General features: G+C 36.8%; 1 pseudogene; it reads left to right on the top strand.

Moving 5' to 3' along the window:
• The first annotated feature begins 10,159 nt into the window (after positions 1 to 10,159).
• LOC114936659 (uncharacterized) lies at positions 10,160 to 11,503 on the top strand (annotated as a pseudogene).
• Positions 11,504 to 16,749: the final 5,246 nt, after the last annotated feature.

Here is a 16,749-nt window from a genome sequence, read left to right on the forward strand (position 1 = left end):
CCCCTATAGTATAACTACTATGTATGTAATAGCATTCCTCTTATAAAAGATTTATTTAAAATTGCAGGCACCGCAAATCAAATTAGAAGAATGTTGTTAATGTTAGCTATGTTATAGTCCGAATGACTATAACTATATTATATTATATTATATTAACATAGTTTTAATAATAAATTAGTAAGTCAGCTATTATATAATCATTTGAGAAACGTTCTCACGCTCTCGCGAAGCGCTTATCGCGAAAAGACGCAAACGCGATGAAACATAAGCGTTACGCCGAAACCCGCGGACCGCAAGCGAAGAATCAACCTGCTTCGCTTGCACCTAGATAAAAAGCGTGTGAATAAAAATTAGCCAATGGAAGAGCTTCTCTACATCTTCCCCCGAAAGATGTAGAAAAGGGCAGGAGACCACCGCGAACGGAAAGCGAGGCGACGAAGGCAGTCGCTAACGAAAATCCAAAAGGTCAAGTCGCTAATTAGAACCTAACTAGGAGTCGAAGACAAGCCGCAGAATATAAACTATCACCTGTAATCTGACTATCGAGAGCGAGCATACTTAACTAACCACCCAGGTGGGATTACACAGAATTAAACCAACTCAAGAAATAAGGGAAATAAAAGATTTATTCATATAAACAAGCAAAGTTAGTCAAAGTGGAGACGTCCCGCCGATCCTAGGATCCTCATCCTTCAGTCGACTGAGACCCCAAAATTTTCCGTGCCTTCCCGGGAACACAACAATTTCGTGGCAGCGGTGGGATCTCAGCCGCAGGGCCGACGTCGTCTCTAAAATTTTCACAGCGGCGAAGACCTGTAAAAACACATACAATTATAACAAGTGTTAGACGGGCACGTCAGTAACTCTGACGGAAACAAGCAGAAGCCACGACTAGGAGAGAACGAGAGAGCGGACAACATAAACAGTGCAACGAGTGATAAGCAGCAGAGAATCGAAAAGGATCGCCGACGTCCAAGGACAACGCCGACCTACGACAACCTCACGGGCAGCGCATCAACACGAGCGACGACCCGCCGTATCTATCACCAACACGGAGCCGCCGTTATCAGCCCACGAGCAATCGAGTTGCAGCAGCAGCAGCCGACCCGTATAGAGCGTAACGATGCGAGCCGTAATACTGTAAGTCCGAATTTATTTGATTGCGTGAATGTCGGAAGGTGACGAAACACCCCGACAAGCGATTAAAAACCAATCGTGGTTGCATAGTACACCTGTACGGTTAACGACGCTGAGTATTGCCTTTAACTGCGCAAAATCTCGAAAGCGTTCGTAGAAATTTAGACAGCGACTTGACAAACGAAAATAATACCGAGTTACCTCCGAACGTAATAAACGAACGAGAATTTCCGTTTACTAGTTTTGACGCGAGTATATTCGCAAATAATCCAAGCGACTCCGTTCAAGTAACTCAAAACGAACCGCGTCGATTGCGACCGTATATCAGCCGAACTCCGAGTAGAGTATCTTCGCGAAGAGAATTTTCATTAACGTCATACGACAGCGAAATATTCGATCCCGAAGAAATTTATAGCGAAATAAATATGGCAGAAAATACAAACGCGAACGCAACTATTCCGCCAACCGCGATAGATGCCGAAATAAGCATACTCCGACAAACCCTTGCACAAATGGGACAGAATTTAGACGTCACGTCACAACAATCCTCCGTCGTAGCGCCCGGAGAAACTTCACAAATGCTTAATATAATACAAGCTATACATGCAGAGCTACATACACTAAACACACGTATGAATAGGATAGAAGCCGCACAGGCATACACACACACAGACGAACAGCGGGAGTCCGATTACGAGCCTCGTATGACTTACGGACGAACTGAGCGCGACGTACGAAATCGACGGAGTACTGCACGACAATATATGTCTCTAAAAGAAGCGCGAATGATGATACCCGAATTCGACGGTACATCGCGACACCGCCTTCAGGAATTTCTAAATGCATGCACATATACAATGCAAAACATACATCCCGGAGACGAAGAGTCTCTGATACAGGGCATACTATTTACTAAATTAAAAGGTAAAGCCATGCAAGTTTTCGAAACGCGAGACATACAAACGTTTGAAGAATTAAAGCAACAACTAGAGACAGCATACCAATGCAAGCAAAGTACTGCCCACTTGCAATTAGAATTTAATTCGCTAAAGCAGAAATATAATGAGACAGCACAAAATTTCGGGCAACGCGTCGACCAGCTCGCTATGAATTTATACGATTCAATGATAGAGGGAGAAAACCAAACGAGCTCAGAGAAACGCACTATCTTACAAACGATCCAAACCCAAGCTATATTAAATTTTCAATTAGGGCTACGAAGCGACTTAAAGGTACTCGTACGCTCACAACGATATACGACGCTTCAAGAAGCGATAGCCGGCGCGAGCGCGGAAGAGAGATTTATCGGACCTAGCACGTCACGGGCAACAAATTCCTCGCTAAATAAGCCTGAATCAACGCGGTCAGGACAGCGAACGACGGGACAATGTTATAGATGCGGAAAACCCGGACATTACGGACGAGACTGTCGTAGCAAAGTCAACGTTCTACCGAAACCGGAAAAATCCTCGCGCGTATCCGCCATCGAAAAATTTTGCAATCATTGCAAAAAGCGTGGACATAACCGCGAAGAATGTTGGGAATTAAACGGACGACCAAAAAATAATACGCCCCCACGGAACAAGCCAGAGGATCGAAAAAAACCGCGAAGTATTAATAAAATAGATAATCAAAGAATCCGGCAGGAGAGAAATTCCGAGTCCGAACGTAGCAGCGATGAAGACGGAGAGCGTGGAGATAAGATTAAGAAGACTCGCGCGCTCGAATATCAGGTGACACACGTGCGCCGAACGCCGAGAGAAAGAGCGAGTTTAAATATAATTACTCTGCCTATGCGAGAAGCAAAACGCGGAAGAGTAAATATGCTTTACGATTCGGGAGCTACGATTTCATTGATAAAAGTGAAACACTTGAAGGGCGAGACCGAAATTTACAATAATAAAATAACCCTCGTTGGAATAACCGGTCATAAAGCAAAAACGATCGGAAAAATATACGCGACAATTGAGCTAAACGGAAACAAGATAAAACACGCGATTTACGTCGTGAAAGATGATTTCCCAATGGAATATGACGGGATCATAGGAATCGACTTCCTCCAGAAGCAGCAAGTCACGTGCGATTACAAAAAACGCAAATTACAAATCGGAAACGCCGTCCTAAAATTGCAACCGTACAACAAAATTATCTTAAAACCGCGTAGTGAAACAATTATACACGCAATAACAAATGATAATAAAACAGGGATCATTCAAGCCAAAGAAACCGCCCCAGGAATCTATATCGGACGATGTTTGGTAGAACCGAAGAATTACCAATGTCCCATCAGTGTAATTAATACAACTAAAAGCCGGTCGAGATACACACACCCCTCGTAACCGTAGAAGACGCTTGCGAAAATAACGCGCACGAATTGTACACGATACATATAGACGAGACTCCGAATCAATTAACGCGTGACGAACGAATTTGACAATTGTTACACACGAAGCATTCAAACGAGGAAGAAAGGAAAGCGATACAGAAAATATGCGAAGAATATAGCGACGTGTTTTATTTAAGCGGAGAACCACTGTCATGCACAGCAACGTTAAAACACGAGATAAGCACGCGCTGCCGATACCTCACCCGTCAATGTGAGTCCGTATCGCCTTCCCGAAAAACACAAATCAGAAGTGAACAAACAAGTACAAGAAATGCTAAAAGACGGAATTATTAGTACAAGCATTAGCCAGTGGAATGCACCGTTATTAGTAGTGCCAAAAAAGACGGACGCAACAGGCAAACCGCGATTAAGAGTAGTAGTCGATTTCCGAAAGTTAAATGAATTGACTATAGGCGACTCATTCCCACTGCCGAATATTACCGATATTTTGGATCAGCTGGGAAACGCGAAGTATTTTACGACGCTCGACCTTGCATCTGGATATCACCAGATACCGATGGCCGAGCGCGACAAAAATAAAACAGCCTTCTCGACTCCCTACGGACACTACGAGTTTAATAGAATGCCGTTTGGACTTAAAAACGCGCCTGCGACTTTCCAACGACTTATGAACTCAGTGCTAACCGGGATACAAGGACTCCGATGTCTCGTTTATCTCGACGACTTCGTTATATACGGATCCAGTTTAGAGGATCACAACAGAAGACTCGCGGAAGTATTACAACGCCTACGGAAACATAGTCTCAAACTACAGCATGACAAATGCGAATTTTTACGAAAAGAGGTAATATACCTTGGACATATTATTTCCGAAAACGGTATACTGCCAGATCCGTCGAAATTAGAGGCGGTAAAAAATTTTCCGACACCACGGAAAGTAAAAGACGTACAATCGTTTATCGGACTAGCGGGTTATTACCGGAAATTTATAGAAAATTTTTCGCGAATCGCAAAACCGTTAACAAAATTAACGAAGAAAACGGAAACGTTCGAATGGAAAAACAAACAACAAATCGCGTTTGAAAAATTGAAGGAAAAATTAACGACAGCGCCAGTGCTAAAGTATCCGGATTTCAATGAAGAATTCAACGTGACTACCGATGCCTCGGACTATGCAATCGGAGCCGTACTATCACAACGAACGGTAGGCAAGGATAGACCTATCGCATACGCCAGCCGAGTATTATCTCGCGCGGAACAAAATTATAATACTACGGAGAAGGAACTATTGGCAATTGTATGGGCTGTTAAACATTTTCGACCATACATTTATGGCACAAAGTTTAAAATAATTACCGATCATAAACCCTTGATATGGCTATTCAATGTAACTGACCCCGGGTCTAGATTAATCCGTTGGAGACTGAAACTCGAGGAATATGATTATGAAATCATACACAAGGCCGGACGAGCAAACGCGAATGCCGACGCGCTAAGCCGACAAGTAACCCGAGATATCAACGAGGAGACAAAAAATTGAATCTTCACGTTAGAAAAAGACGAAGAAGAAAAAGAAGAGGAAGAATTCGCAGATAATACAAGGAAATATTCTGAAGAGGAAAAGAAACAAATACTCTATGAATATCACGATGCACCCACAGGAGGGCATCAAGGAATCGAACGAACAATCAAAAGAATTCGATTAAACTATAACTGGCCAGGATTGACAAAAGATGTCGAACAATATATCGCAAAATGCAAATCCTGCCAAAAAAATAAATTATCGCGCCGAATAAAAGCACCCCTCGTAATCACAGATACTCCGAATAAACCATTTGAAAAATGTGCATTAGATATCGTCGGACCGTTAACAGTTACCACTAACGAAAACAAATATTTACTAACATTTCAGGATAGCCTGACGAAACTCAGTAAAGCGATACCGATCGCAAATTAGGAAGCAAATACCGTCGCGAAAGAGTTCGTTACGAAAATAATTTTCGAACACGGCATTCCCGAAAAAATTTTAACAGACCTAGGCACAAATTTTATGAGCGAAGTATTTAAAAATATATGCAAATTATTAAGAATAAAAAAGATACAAACAACCGCGTATCACCCCGAGAGTAATGGAGCATTAGAAAGATCGCACCGCACATTAGCCGAATATTTGCGACAATATATAAATGCTGACCAAACCGACTGGGATGAATGGGTGCCATACGCAATGTTTACATATAATACCACTCCTCATTCAGCTACGGGATATACCCCCTTTGAACTAATATATGGACGACAAGTCGAACTACCGACGGCACTAACAAAACCGCCTAAACTGACGTATAATTACGATGACTATCTACAGGAACTAAGGGAAAGAATACGTGCCTCAAATCAACTTGCGAAAGAAAATATTAAAGAGGAAAAAATAAAATCGAAAGAACACTTTGATAAATCCGCGAAAGAAACCGAATTTAAAATAGGCAACAAAGTACTCGTATACGTCGAGACACTCCGACGCGGACGATCCAAGAAATTAGACGCATTATGGGCAGGACCGTATACAATAATAGAAAAAAATTCAAGCGTAAATTACACAGTAAAAAAAGGAAGAAGAGCGATACGCATACACACAAATAGATTAAAATTATTTATTGAAAATTAGGACTTACCTAATTGTCTGCTTCGTCCTCGCGACATAAACGCCCATAAGGAAGAGGCCGCCCCTCTTGCAAAGCTCTCAAAGTCTGCATGGCCGGAATCATAAATCCCTCCTCGGGAGGCACCAAAGCTAACTTCGCGCACAACGCGCACACCAGACCTCACATTTACACTTACGTGTAAAGAAAATGGAAAAGAGCTAGCCGCATATCTTGCGACAGCCCCCAAATCCCAGTTCGAAACGGCCGGTCGGCAATGCGGGCCCCACAACTGGGCCCACACATCGAAGAAATCTCAAACACGAGAAGCATAGCGGTTCCCACCAGGGCACAAACTCCACAGTGGCATCGCGAACAATCGAACTACATGTCGGAACCAACCATTTTTTTTGAAGACGCAACGATAGTAATAAATCAAAGGTTGTCATAAGACTAAAGGGACGACAGGAGACATATAGACCGAACGCCCCTCTTGCTTGATAAAAAATTGCAAACAAAAGCATATTCAAGATCAAGAACAAAGTAGTAAGAAGAATTATATGTATATCATTACAGGGCACTCTCACTCTTAGCCTGCAACGCTGCAGTACTCGGAAAGGAAAGTGAGAAGAATCAACTGTATAAGATAACAGAGTTCGAGCACAGTCCAGGGATATATTTCGAGCAAATCGGACAACTACACTTTTCCAAGAAAACATGGAAACTAGTGATAAAATTAAACCTTGCACCTTTAAAATTTAGACATGAACAAATTGTCAATTACATGAAACAGACAGAAATGATGTGCGATGAAACAGAAAGTTCATGCGTAAATTCGGTTCGTATTATAAAACAGAAATTAAAATACCTAAACAACATAAAAAATCAAATTGATACCCTATACAAAGGACCGACAAACAAACGTCGAGGACTAATAGACGGTATAGGATCGATAACAAAAACACTATTCGGAATCATGGACGCAGACGACGAAAAACAAATAAACGAACAGCTAGAATTAATAGCAAATAAGCAACGGGTATCCGAACACGCGATTCGAAACCAACTAAAAATAATAAACGCTACAGTAGCACATTTAGATAGATTAGAAAACATAATCGACCATAATGAGAAACTGCTAAAACAAACCATGGCCGAAACTCTTACCTTCGAAAAAATAAACGAACATTTCAGAGCGATAGAAGCAATTATAAACGAACTAATAAAAGATACAGAAAACGTATTAGAATACTTAACATATATACGAAAGGGCAAAATGCATCCCACATTAATACCAATAGACGAGATTATAAATAATTTAAAAGATGCAGCAGCACAACTTCCCGAAGGATTGTATTTCCCCTTTAAAATTCGTACAGACGACTAGTTATCGATAGAAGAAAACATTGCGATAACAGCGTACCACGAATCAGATACAATATATACAATTTTGCGTTTTCCTTTAATTGTACAGCCGACATACGACATTATAAAAGCGATAGAATTTCCTACGCCATACATAAAGAATGTATACAATTATATTAAAATAAACAACCCAATTATTGTAGTAGATAAGGAAAAATTAACATACGCCATAATAACAGAAAAGAAGTTAGAACAATGTAGTAAAATAAATACACAATATGTTTGCAAACAAAATACACCCATATATCGCATAGATGTAGACGCACCGTGCGAAATTCAAATGTATACACTGCGACAACGTTATCAGGACAAATGTAATGTTAGACAATATACCTCGTCCCGCGCGATATGGATAACCTTACACCAAGAAGACACTTGGCTATACTCGACCTCCGCTGAACAAACAATAACCATACGATGCGACGGACGATCAAAAAGTAAAGTAATCAAAAACACAGGCGAAATTACATTAAACGAAAATTGTAAACTGACAACAACAGACACAACATTACAAACGGCAGGAAAACTGTACGGAAATACCTTAGAAACTTTCCTACCAAATATAAATATAACAATTCCACGAGACAGAAAAATAGGATATGATCAGGACACATTAGAAAACATCTCACAACATCGTTTGGAATTGACAAAACTCAGAGACAAAATAGAAACTATAGACAACGACTTACAAAACAACGAACAAAATTTTTATGCACGGAAGCAATTTGTCTACCCAATGACATTTACCGGAACAGTAATGACAGTAGCTACAATATTCATTTTAACATGGATAATAATAATAAAAAGAAAAAATAAAAACAAAAAACAACCGAAAACTACAACAAATATTGACTTCGAAATACCGAGATCAATCCTAAGAAGAAGTCAAAGTACTAGAATTTAAGAAACGATTGTAATACTATACTGTAACGGGAAACCACTATTATATGTAAGTTAAGAAATTAAGAACGAAAAACTTCGTACCTCCGTTTTTCTTTTTCAACGGGGGAGGAATGTTATAGTCCGAATGACTATAACTATATTATATTATATTATATTAACATAGTTTTAATAATAAATTAGTAAGTCAGCTATTATATAATCATTTGAGAAACGTTCTCACGCTCTCGCGAAGCGCTTATCGCGAAAAGACGCAAACGCGATGAAACATAAGCGTTACGCCGAAACCCGCGGACCGCAAGCGAAGAATCAACCTGCTTCGCTTGCACCTAGATAAAAAGCGTGTGAATAAAAATTAGCCAATGAAAGAGCTTCTCTACATCTTCCCCCGAAAGATGTAGAAAGAGGCAGGAGACCACCGCGAACGGAAAGCGAGGCGACTGAAGGCAGTCGCTAACGAAAATCCAAAAGGTCAAGTCGCTAATTAGAACCTAACTAGGAGTCGAAGACAAGCCGCAGAATATAAACTATCACCTGTAATCTGACTATCGAGAGCGAGCATACTTAACTAACCACCCAGGTGGGATTACACAGAATTAAACCAACTCAAGAAATAAGGGAAATAAAAGATTTATTCATATAAACAAGCAAAGTTAGTCAAAGTGGAGACGCCCGCCGATCCTAGGATCCTCATCCTTCAGTCGACTGAGACCCCAAAATTTTCCGTGCCTTCCCGGAGGCACAACAGCTATTTTTGACTCAGTTAAAAATATTGAAAATTATGTTTGGATTTTAGTATTTCTCTTCAAGAAATATGTTCTTTAATATGTGCTTCTGCTCTATCCATTGGTCAAATCGCGTTATTACGAAAAAAGATAAATTAATATTTATTATTGAGACTAAAATGTTTTCCAAGTATCAAATTAAAATCGAAACATCATTATATATCTCATTATCCTTCTTTAACTTTATATCTTTTGGTCCGTTGAAACATTTATGAACGTTGCGATTTGAAAGTAAACATAGGTATTTTAAGAACATTGTTAAATATTCTCGAAATTTTAAAGAATATAACAAAATTATTATCACACAAACATCAATTTTTACGAAGTCAATATTTCAAGAATAGGTACTATACTTTGGCAATAACAGATAATGCACAAGAATATATTTCCGAAAACTTCAATAATGATCAGATTTCTTTTATAATAACGGATTATTTTCATAACAAACAAAATAAAAATGTAAAATACATATCCTCACAAGTTACTTTTAAAGGAATTACGTATAAAAAAATATGTGTATCTGTATATAAAAAAATATGTGTATCTGTATAGGTAAAGATTGTTATGATCACTTCATTATTTCCAAAATTAAATACATTTTAATAAATAAGTGCTATACAAATATTTATTGTTTGGATAGTACAACAACAATTATATACAATCCTGATTTTTGTGTTTATGAACAGTTTGAATTTAAAGATCAACATTACAATGTTGAGAAAATCAATTTGTTTCCATACTTGTTTCCTTGCACCACATCCTATTCTTGAAACTAATTTAAAATCCATTTCCATATATGTCTTCAAATACATACCTCTTGATTTATAAGTTTGGATTTTGAAATTATGTAAACAACTTATATTTCAGCATTATTTTTTTTCATTGTATTATACATATATTTATATACATGTTTTTTTATTTTATAGATGTCATATTTGTATAAAGTCTGGTCTGCCAATAGAAAAAATATCACTCGTAATTAATGAATCAGAAAATATGCTATCGGATCTCATTGCAAAAGTAATATTAAACTTGGTATTGTTGGTTCAAATCTTTTTTGCAAAAAGGTGGCACAATAGTTAATGACTCTGATATTCTAAAATTTTGTTCTAGTGAAATTTGCATATTGCTACAGCATAAAGAATCTTGGTCTACACAAAATGAAACTGAATCTAACATAACTTCTGATACTGCTTCATACACATCTAGTTTAAATGAAGAATTTTTTCCATCTTTACCAAGTTCGCGATCTACTGCATCGCCAACAAATAAAATATTAAATAATAAAAATAATAAAATTTGGACACATTTTCAAATACCATGGAATAATTTAGAATCGCCAGTGATTAAAGAACTAGAAAGTGGACGTCGCAGCAAATGTGCAATAAATGCGGTTGTGAATCATACAGTTTCAGAAATGAGAAATGTACAAAAATTTATACTAGCTAAAGCGTTCAAGATAGTAGCGGAAAAAATTGTCGATAATTACCCACAAACTTTCAAAAATATGGATGAAGATGGCAGATGTTTTGAAAACGGATCTCATTCAATATATTTAAAACTTCGAGACCGAAATTGTTATTTAAATAGACCACTTATGAAAATATGTCTAAATCAAAATTTAAATATATCTCTAAGAAAACAAAAAAGTATTATCTGCCAAAGCTGGATGTAGTAATTGACAATCAGAAAAATATATTGACACAGAAACAAAAAAGACAATACAGAACAAGGCTAAAGGAAAGGATGCTATTGTATGATTGTTCAGTAATATGGCAATCCATTCAAAATATCAGGCTTGATTCTATCTTGAATGCATAAAGATCAGATAAGCTTTCTTTTGTATTTAAAGCAGTACATACTCTAGTAGTTTTTGAGAAAATATAGTGAAAATATAGATGAAAGCTCAACAATGACATACTGAAATAAGACCAGCACTACAACTATGTGAAAAACTCCATTGATTTTTGAGATTTCAAGTTACTCATTCTCAGCCTCTAATTGCTCAGACAGCAAACGGTTCTAGGAGGTTGTAAGCTACATCGGCAGGAAGAAAATACCACAGTTTGGAACGGTTCTGATGTGGGCCAAAAAACGGCCTTATTGACACCTCTTCTTTCTACGTCAAAATAGTTTATCAAGCGATCTTAAGATTCAACATAAAATTAATTCGTATCTTGAAGCTACATATCCTGCGCAAAGATTGTTTCTTAATGATATCTACAAAATACTTACTTGAAGATGTTAAAACTACATGGTCAATTCTTTAAAAAGAAATAGATATTTTCACAAATAATTGTTAATTGCCAGTGACAATTTTAAAACATAAGAAGATACAAATTACATTTTAATATAAAATTATACATCTAATTCATTAGTCGTAAACTTCTAAAATTAAACGTTTTGAACTATACTAAGCCTTCTTCAATAATCTTAAATTAATTGTCATTTATAATATTCTATAATTACAAGTAAAGCAATAAACTAATCGACGCATGTTAAATGATAATAATGAATTACATATAATTATTACGGTGTTATCCGATTCAAATTAGAAGCTCATCACATTCGCCGATTTAAGCAGTTTCAATAGTAAGCAGTGTTTCACGGAGAAACCAAATTTTCACAGTACACTCCATCAATATGATCATTATTCGTTGGTCAGCGAACGATCAATAATTTGGATATGTCCTTATCAATCCGTCTCCCATCGTGAATCCGCTGTACTATTATAAAAAAACAAGAAATTCTTTACTTTCAATATAACTGTAAAATTAAAAATTAAAAACTTACAATTCTGTGTAATTAACGTGATGTGGAAGGCCTCCAATATGTATACTGACTAAAACTCGACTGTCTCTGTATGTCAAATGGAAAGGTTAAAAAACTATTTATTAAACTAAACGAAACAAACACTTTGTAAACATTTCACATATTCGCTAATTCATCCAAAATGTCAAAATAAGAGTCGTCCAACAATTCGGTGTCTGTAATATTGTTAATACTAATGTTTCTGTTCCTTGATATGTATCATCTCAGAAATCAACCTCTTATGATACCCAAATAGCCACAGTAATTATTATGACATCATTTTGATGTCAAAATGCATCATTTGCCATCAAAATAATGCATTTTGACATCAAAATAATGTCATAATAATTACTGGCTATCTGGGTAATTATATTCAGTGTCTAAAATTCTGACATTATCCCAATCAAAATTATGTTGTTGATTCACAATGTGCTCAAAAATCACCGAATGTTTGGACGAATCCAATTTAACATTATTTGCATGTTCTTTCAATCTAGTGCGTAATTGTTTCTTAGTTTGCCCTACATAGGAGGCCTCACATTCCTTGCAATTGATTTTATAGATGACATTGTTATTGTTGTTATAATTGTTTTTGTCTTTTTGAGGCTTGATAAATTTATTGAGATTGTTTAGACAACGGTAACCCTCTGTAAATTCTGATTTTTTTATTGTTGATGCCACTGATTCTGAGATTTTATTAATGTAAGGAATAACAAAAAACTTTTTCTCATCCTTATCATTGTTAGTTTTCTTGTTTAATTTATTATTCATTATAGTTTTTATTCTATGATTACTTTCTTTGAATATCAAATGTAGAGGGTATCTGCTGTCCAACAATATGTTAATGCACAATTCGAAATTTTTTTTGTGATATCTAGGGTGAGACAGTAACATTGTTCTATCTATAAGATTATAGATAGTTCCAATTTTGTGACATAAAGGATAGTTGGATAAAAAAGACAAAATTCTACCTGAGCACGTTATTTTTTGGAACCAATCTCTATGTATAGGATATTATCTATAACAATAATTTTTAAATCCAAAGAGTTGATGCTTCTGTTTACTTCGTATTCGACCGTGAATTGTAAGCGGTCATAATATCTGTTGAATTTATTTAGAATATTGTCTATTTCATTTTTTGGAGCAACCATAAAAATGTCATCTACATATCTATGATAAATTCGTTTCTTAAAAGTAGATAGATCCTTTATTAAAAGTAAATGAACATTACATTTCGACTAACATTGTGGTCCTTATCAAGTGCTAAAATACAAAAACACATAAGTTGGCAAGCAAAATTATCTTTACATTAACAAAAAATCGATATATCGTACATACTTATTCTTATTTCGCAATTACATTAATCAAAAATGGAGATGTAAAATTCACCTGTCATGTTAACAATCTGTTAGCTACTGAAGACAAAGTGTCATATTTTTAAATCATTTGAATAATGTTGTCCTAAATAGGACTAAGGTTATCCGTGTCTATTTGTAAATTAATTTTAGAACATTTCGGCGATCTTTTTTTTTGTTTATTTGTCTCTGTATGTAAAATATATGGTTCAAGCCATCGGAAGTCATGATTGTATTCAATTCTATGCTTGCTGATCACTGAATGGCTTGTCTCACGTTTTTTTATATTATTCTGATGTTCTTTTATTCTGGTAATCAAATGTCTTTTTGTATGTTCTATGTACGAAGCGTTACACTCATTAAATTCTAATTTATACATAATGTTAGTTTTATTTATCTTCGATAATTCATCTTTACCACGTTTAATTAATGTGTTTAATTTTTTTGGAATTTTACAAATTGTTTTCAGTTCTTTTTTTCTAAGAGAAATGTTATCAGTAAGATTTTTGATGTACGGTAACATAATATGTGAATAACAATAATATGGCTAGAACGCTCTTATCGTAAATAACAAGGATAGAGAATGTATCGCTGTGAAGAGCCAATTATCATACTTATTGTTAGTAATTCGCTAAGACGAGGAACAATCTCAAATCAAAATTTAAATTTCTTTTCCCCTTTATTCCCCTAAATTTGATGTAGACGAAAAAAATATATCGGTCCGAAAAAGTCGAATGAATCGGGAATTGAACCCGAGACCTTCCGCTAACCGGACGACTGCTCTTCCAACTGAGCTATTTAAACACCTTAACAAACCGATATACCTCTCTCGTCTCAATGTATACTAATAAAACACGCATTACAGCCCGCGTGTGAAAATAACAATAATATGGCTAGAACGCTCTTATCGTAAATAACAAGGATAGAGAATATATTTTTCTCGTCTACATCAAATTTAGGGGGTAAAGAGGAAGAGGAATTGTTCCTCGTTTTAGCGAATTGCTAAGTATGATATTTGGCTCTTCACAGCGATATATTCTTTATCTTTATAATATGTAAAAACGCGTCAAATTTTTTATTATTATTTTCATCTCTATTGATATCATAATTACTATTAGTGTCAAAATTATTAATATAATTGATTACGTGTAATCTTTTTTTAATATATTTTTTAATTACATGAAATGGAAAACTATTATTGGTTAAAATTTCATTAATAATTTGAATGTTGTCATTATGAAATTTTTTTATCAGCCAATAAAATGGCTCTGTCAACTAAGTTGTTAATGCAATTAATTTTATATTTGAGGGGGTGCGCGGAAAGAAAATTGAGATATCTTCCCGAAAAGGTTGACTTTCTATACTAATTAGTAATCAATCTACCATCCTTGCACCTAATTATAGTAGTGTCTAGAAAGTTTATACAATTGTCTTTTTCGATTTCATAAGTGAACTTTAAGCGATGGTGGTAAGCATTAAAATCTGATAACATTTCATGTTTTGCAAAAATTATTTAAAACATATCCTGTAAATATTTTTTAAATATGTTTTATTTTTTTTATGAATGTCTCAAACTTACATTTTATTAACTATAATTAATTTATTAAACAAGAAGCAACACTATTGGAGAACATAGAACCACCAGTTGTAGCACCATGTATCATAATTATAGGTAATTTTGCTATATAATTGTATTAATTATATTTTGTGACTTTATAGTATATTATAATTATTATATACACCAATTAAGCTGCTTAAATCCTCGTCACTTATGATCGAACTTATTCCATGGAAACCTAGATAGTATAATTTTGTAGGATTTTGATCAATAGGATTACAGCCAAAATCTTGAGAATTTGTCTTCAGTATCGGTAAATTGACATCACACATCTTGTTTGCCGTTTTCTTCACTGCAATGTTCACCTGTACTTCTGCAGTACTTATCCCATCATGATGATTCAAATTACAAAAAAAATATTAGTTCACTTGAAGTTTCATTCATTCTCTTATCGGTCTGGCAGGTTATACTGCGATAATTTATAACATTAATTTCTTCACAATTATATTGTTCCATTTCAATGTAATTATTATTAATTATTTCTTGCTCAATAACTCGGTTTGAACGACGTTTCTGTCATTCAAGTCTTTGTACAGATTGGACTGATTTTTTTATATTTACTTTACCAGGAAAAATTGTAAGATGGATGTAATGAATGTTCCGATTTCGTATTATTAACAAAATGAGCACTACATATTTTTGTATTTTTCGTTGGTTCCCAATCTGTCAGTTTTTTACTGAAATCAATAATATATTGTAGTGCTTGTTGTACGTATAACGTGTGCTTATTAACTGTATCGCAGAAGTGCCGCAAAGGAGAGGTGGTTCGCTTGAGAGAGGGTTCCGTCAATCACGAGTCGAGCATGTTGACTTTGTCTTTTCGTGTATTTATTAGTATGTACACAATATACAATTGTGTACAGGTTTATCTTTGTGTCTTTGTGTGGTCCTGAAAAGGGCCGATGACAACAATTGGTTGGCCCTAAAAAGGGCCGTAGATTGCCGGCTGCTAAAGTTGAAGTCGCTCTCTCCACTCGATGACAGGCTCTGTCGTGGTGTGACGTGGAGTCCAGGCGGAGTGTATTCGGAAGTCTCTCCGTCGGATGGCGATGTGTGAACGTCTGCCCTCGAGACTGGCCGCGGTGATGCACCGGTATACGCTCTCAAGGTCGTCGGCGTCTCCCAGTCAGAAAGATTGGATTGTGTAGCCTGGTCGACCGTCGCAGCTCTGTACTGCATTCTTTAGCTGGTCTGGTCGGGACGGTACTGTGTGCTGCGATGTACTCTGCTGGGCCGCGACGTCTATATGCACGCTGTGATGCCTGCGTGCGCCTGTGGTGACGGTGGCAGCGGTGACAGGAGCTGTGGGACGTGCCAGAGTCCAGTCGGTGAGGTGTAACGCCAGACCCGGATGTCCCACGTTGTCAGCAGGTCCATATCTGTGGCGGCGTAGTGGTGGCAGCTCGACAGGGTTGCAGGACCTACTCTTGTAGACTTCAGTGGACCTGTCGGCTTTGGTCTCGGCGGCGTCCCTGGGATGTCTTGCCGCAAATGTTGCCCAGATGAAGCGGGCGGCGGCAGAGGACATGGATAGCCCCAGGAGATGTACCTGTTCTCGTCTCGCTCCAAAACTCGGAGCGGACGAGTGCAAAAAAAATTTCTAACTCGCTGGCTGTCTCAAAATTCAACCTGACGGTCTACACAGCGCGAGCCGCGATTGATTTCTCGTTTGTCGCGCTCAGCCTTATATACCTGTCCGCGTGTATCTCACTCACGGGAGACGTAGCCGCGT

Source organism: Nylanderia fulva, unplaced genomic scaffold (assembly GCF_048542155.1).
Source record: "Nylanderia fulva isolate GAGA-0341 unplaced genomic scaffold, ASM4854215v1 Scaffold622, whole genome shotgun sequence".
Taxonomy (NCBI): Eukaryota; Metazoa; Arthropoda; class Insecta; order Hymenoptera; family Formicidae; genus Nylanderia; species Nylanderia fulva.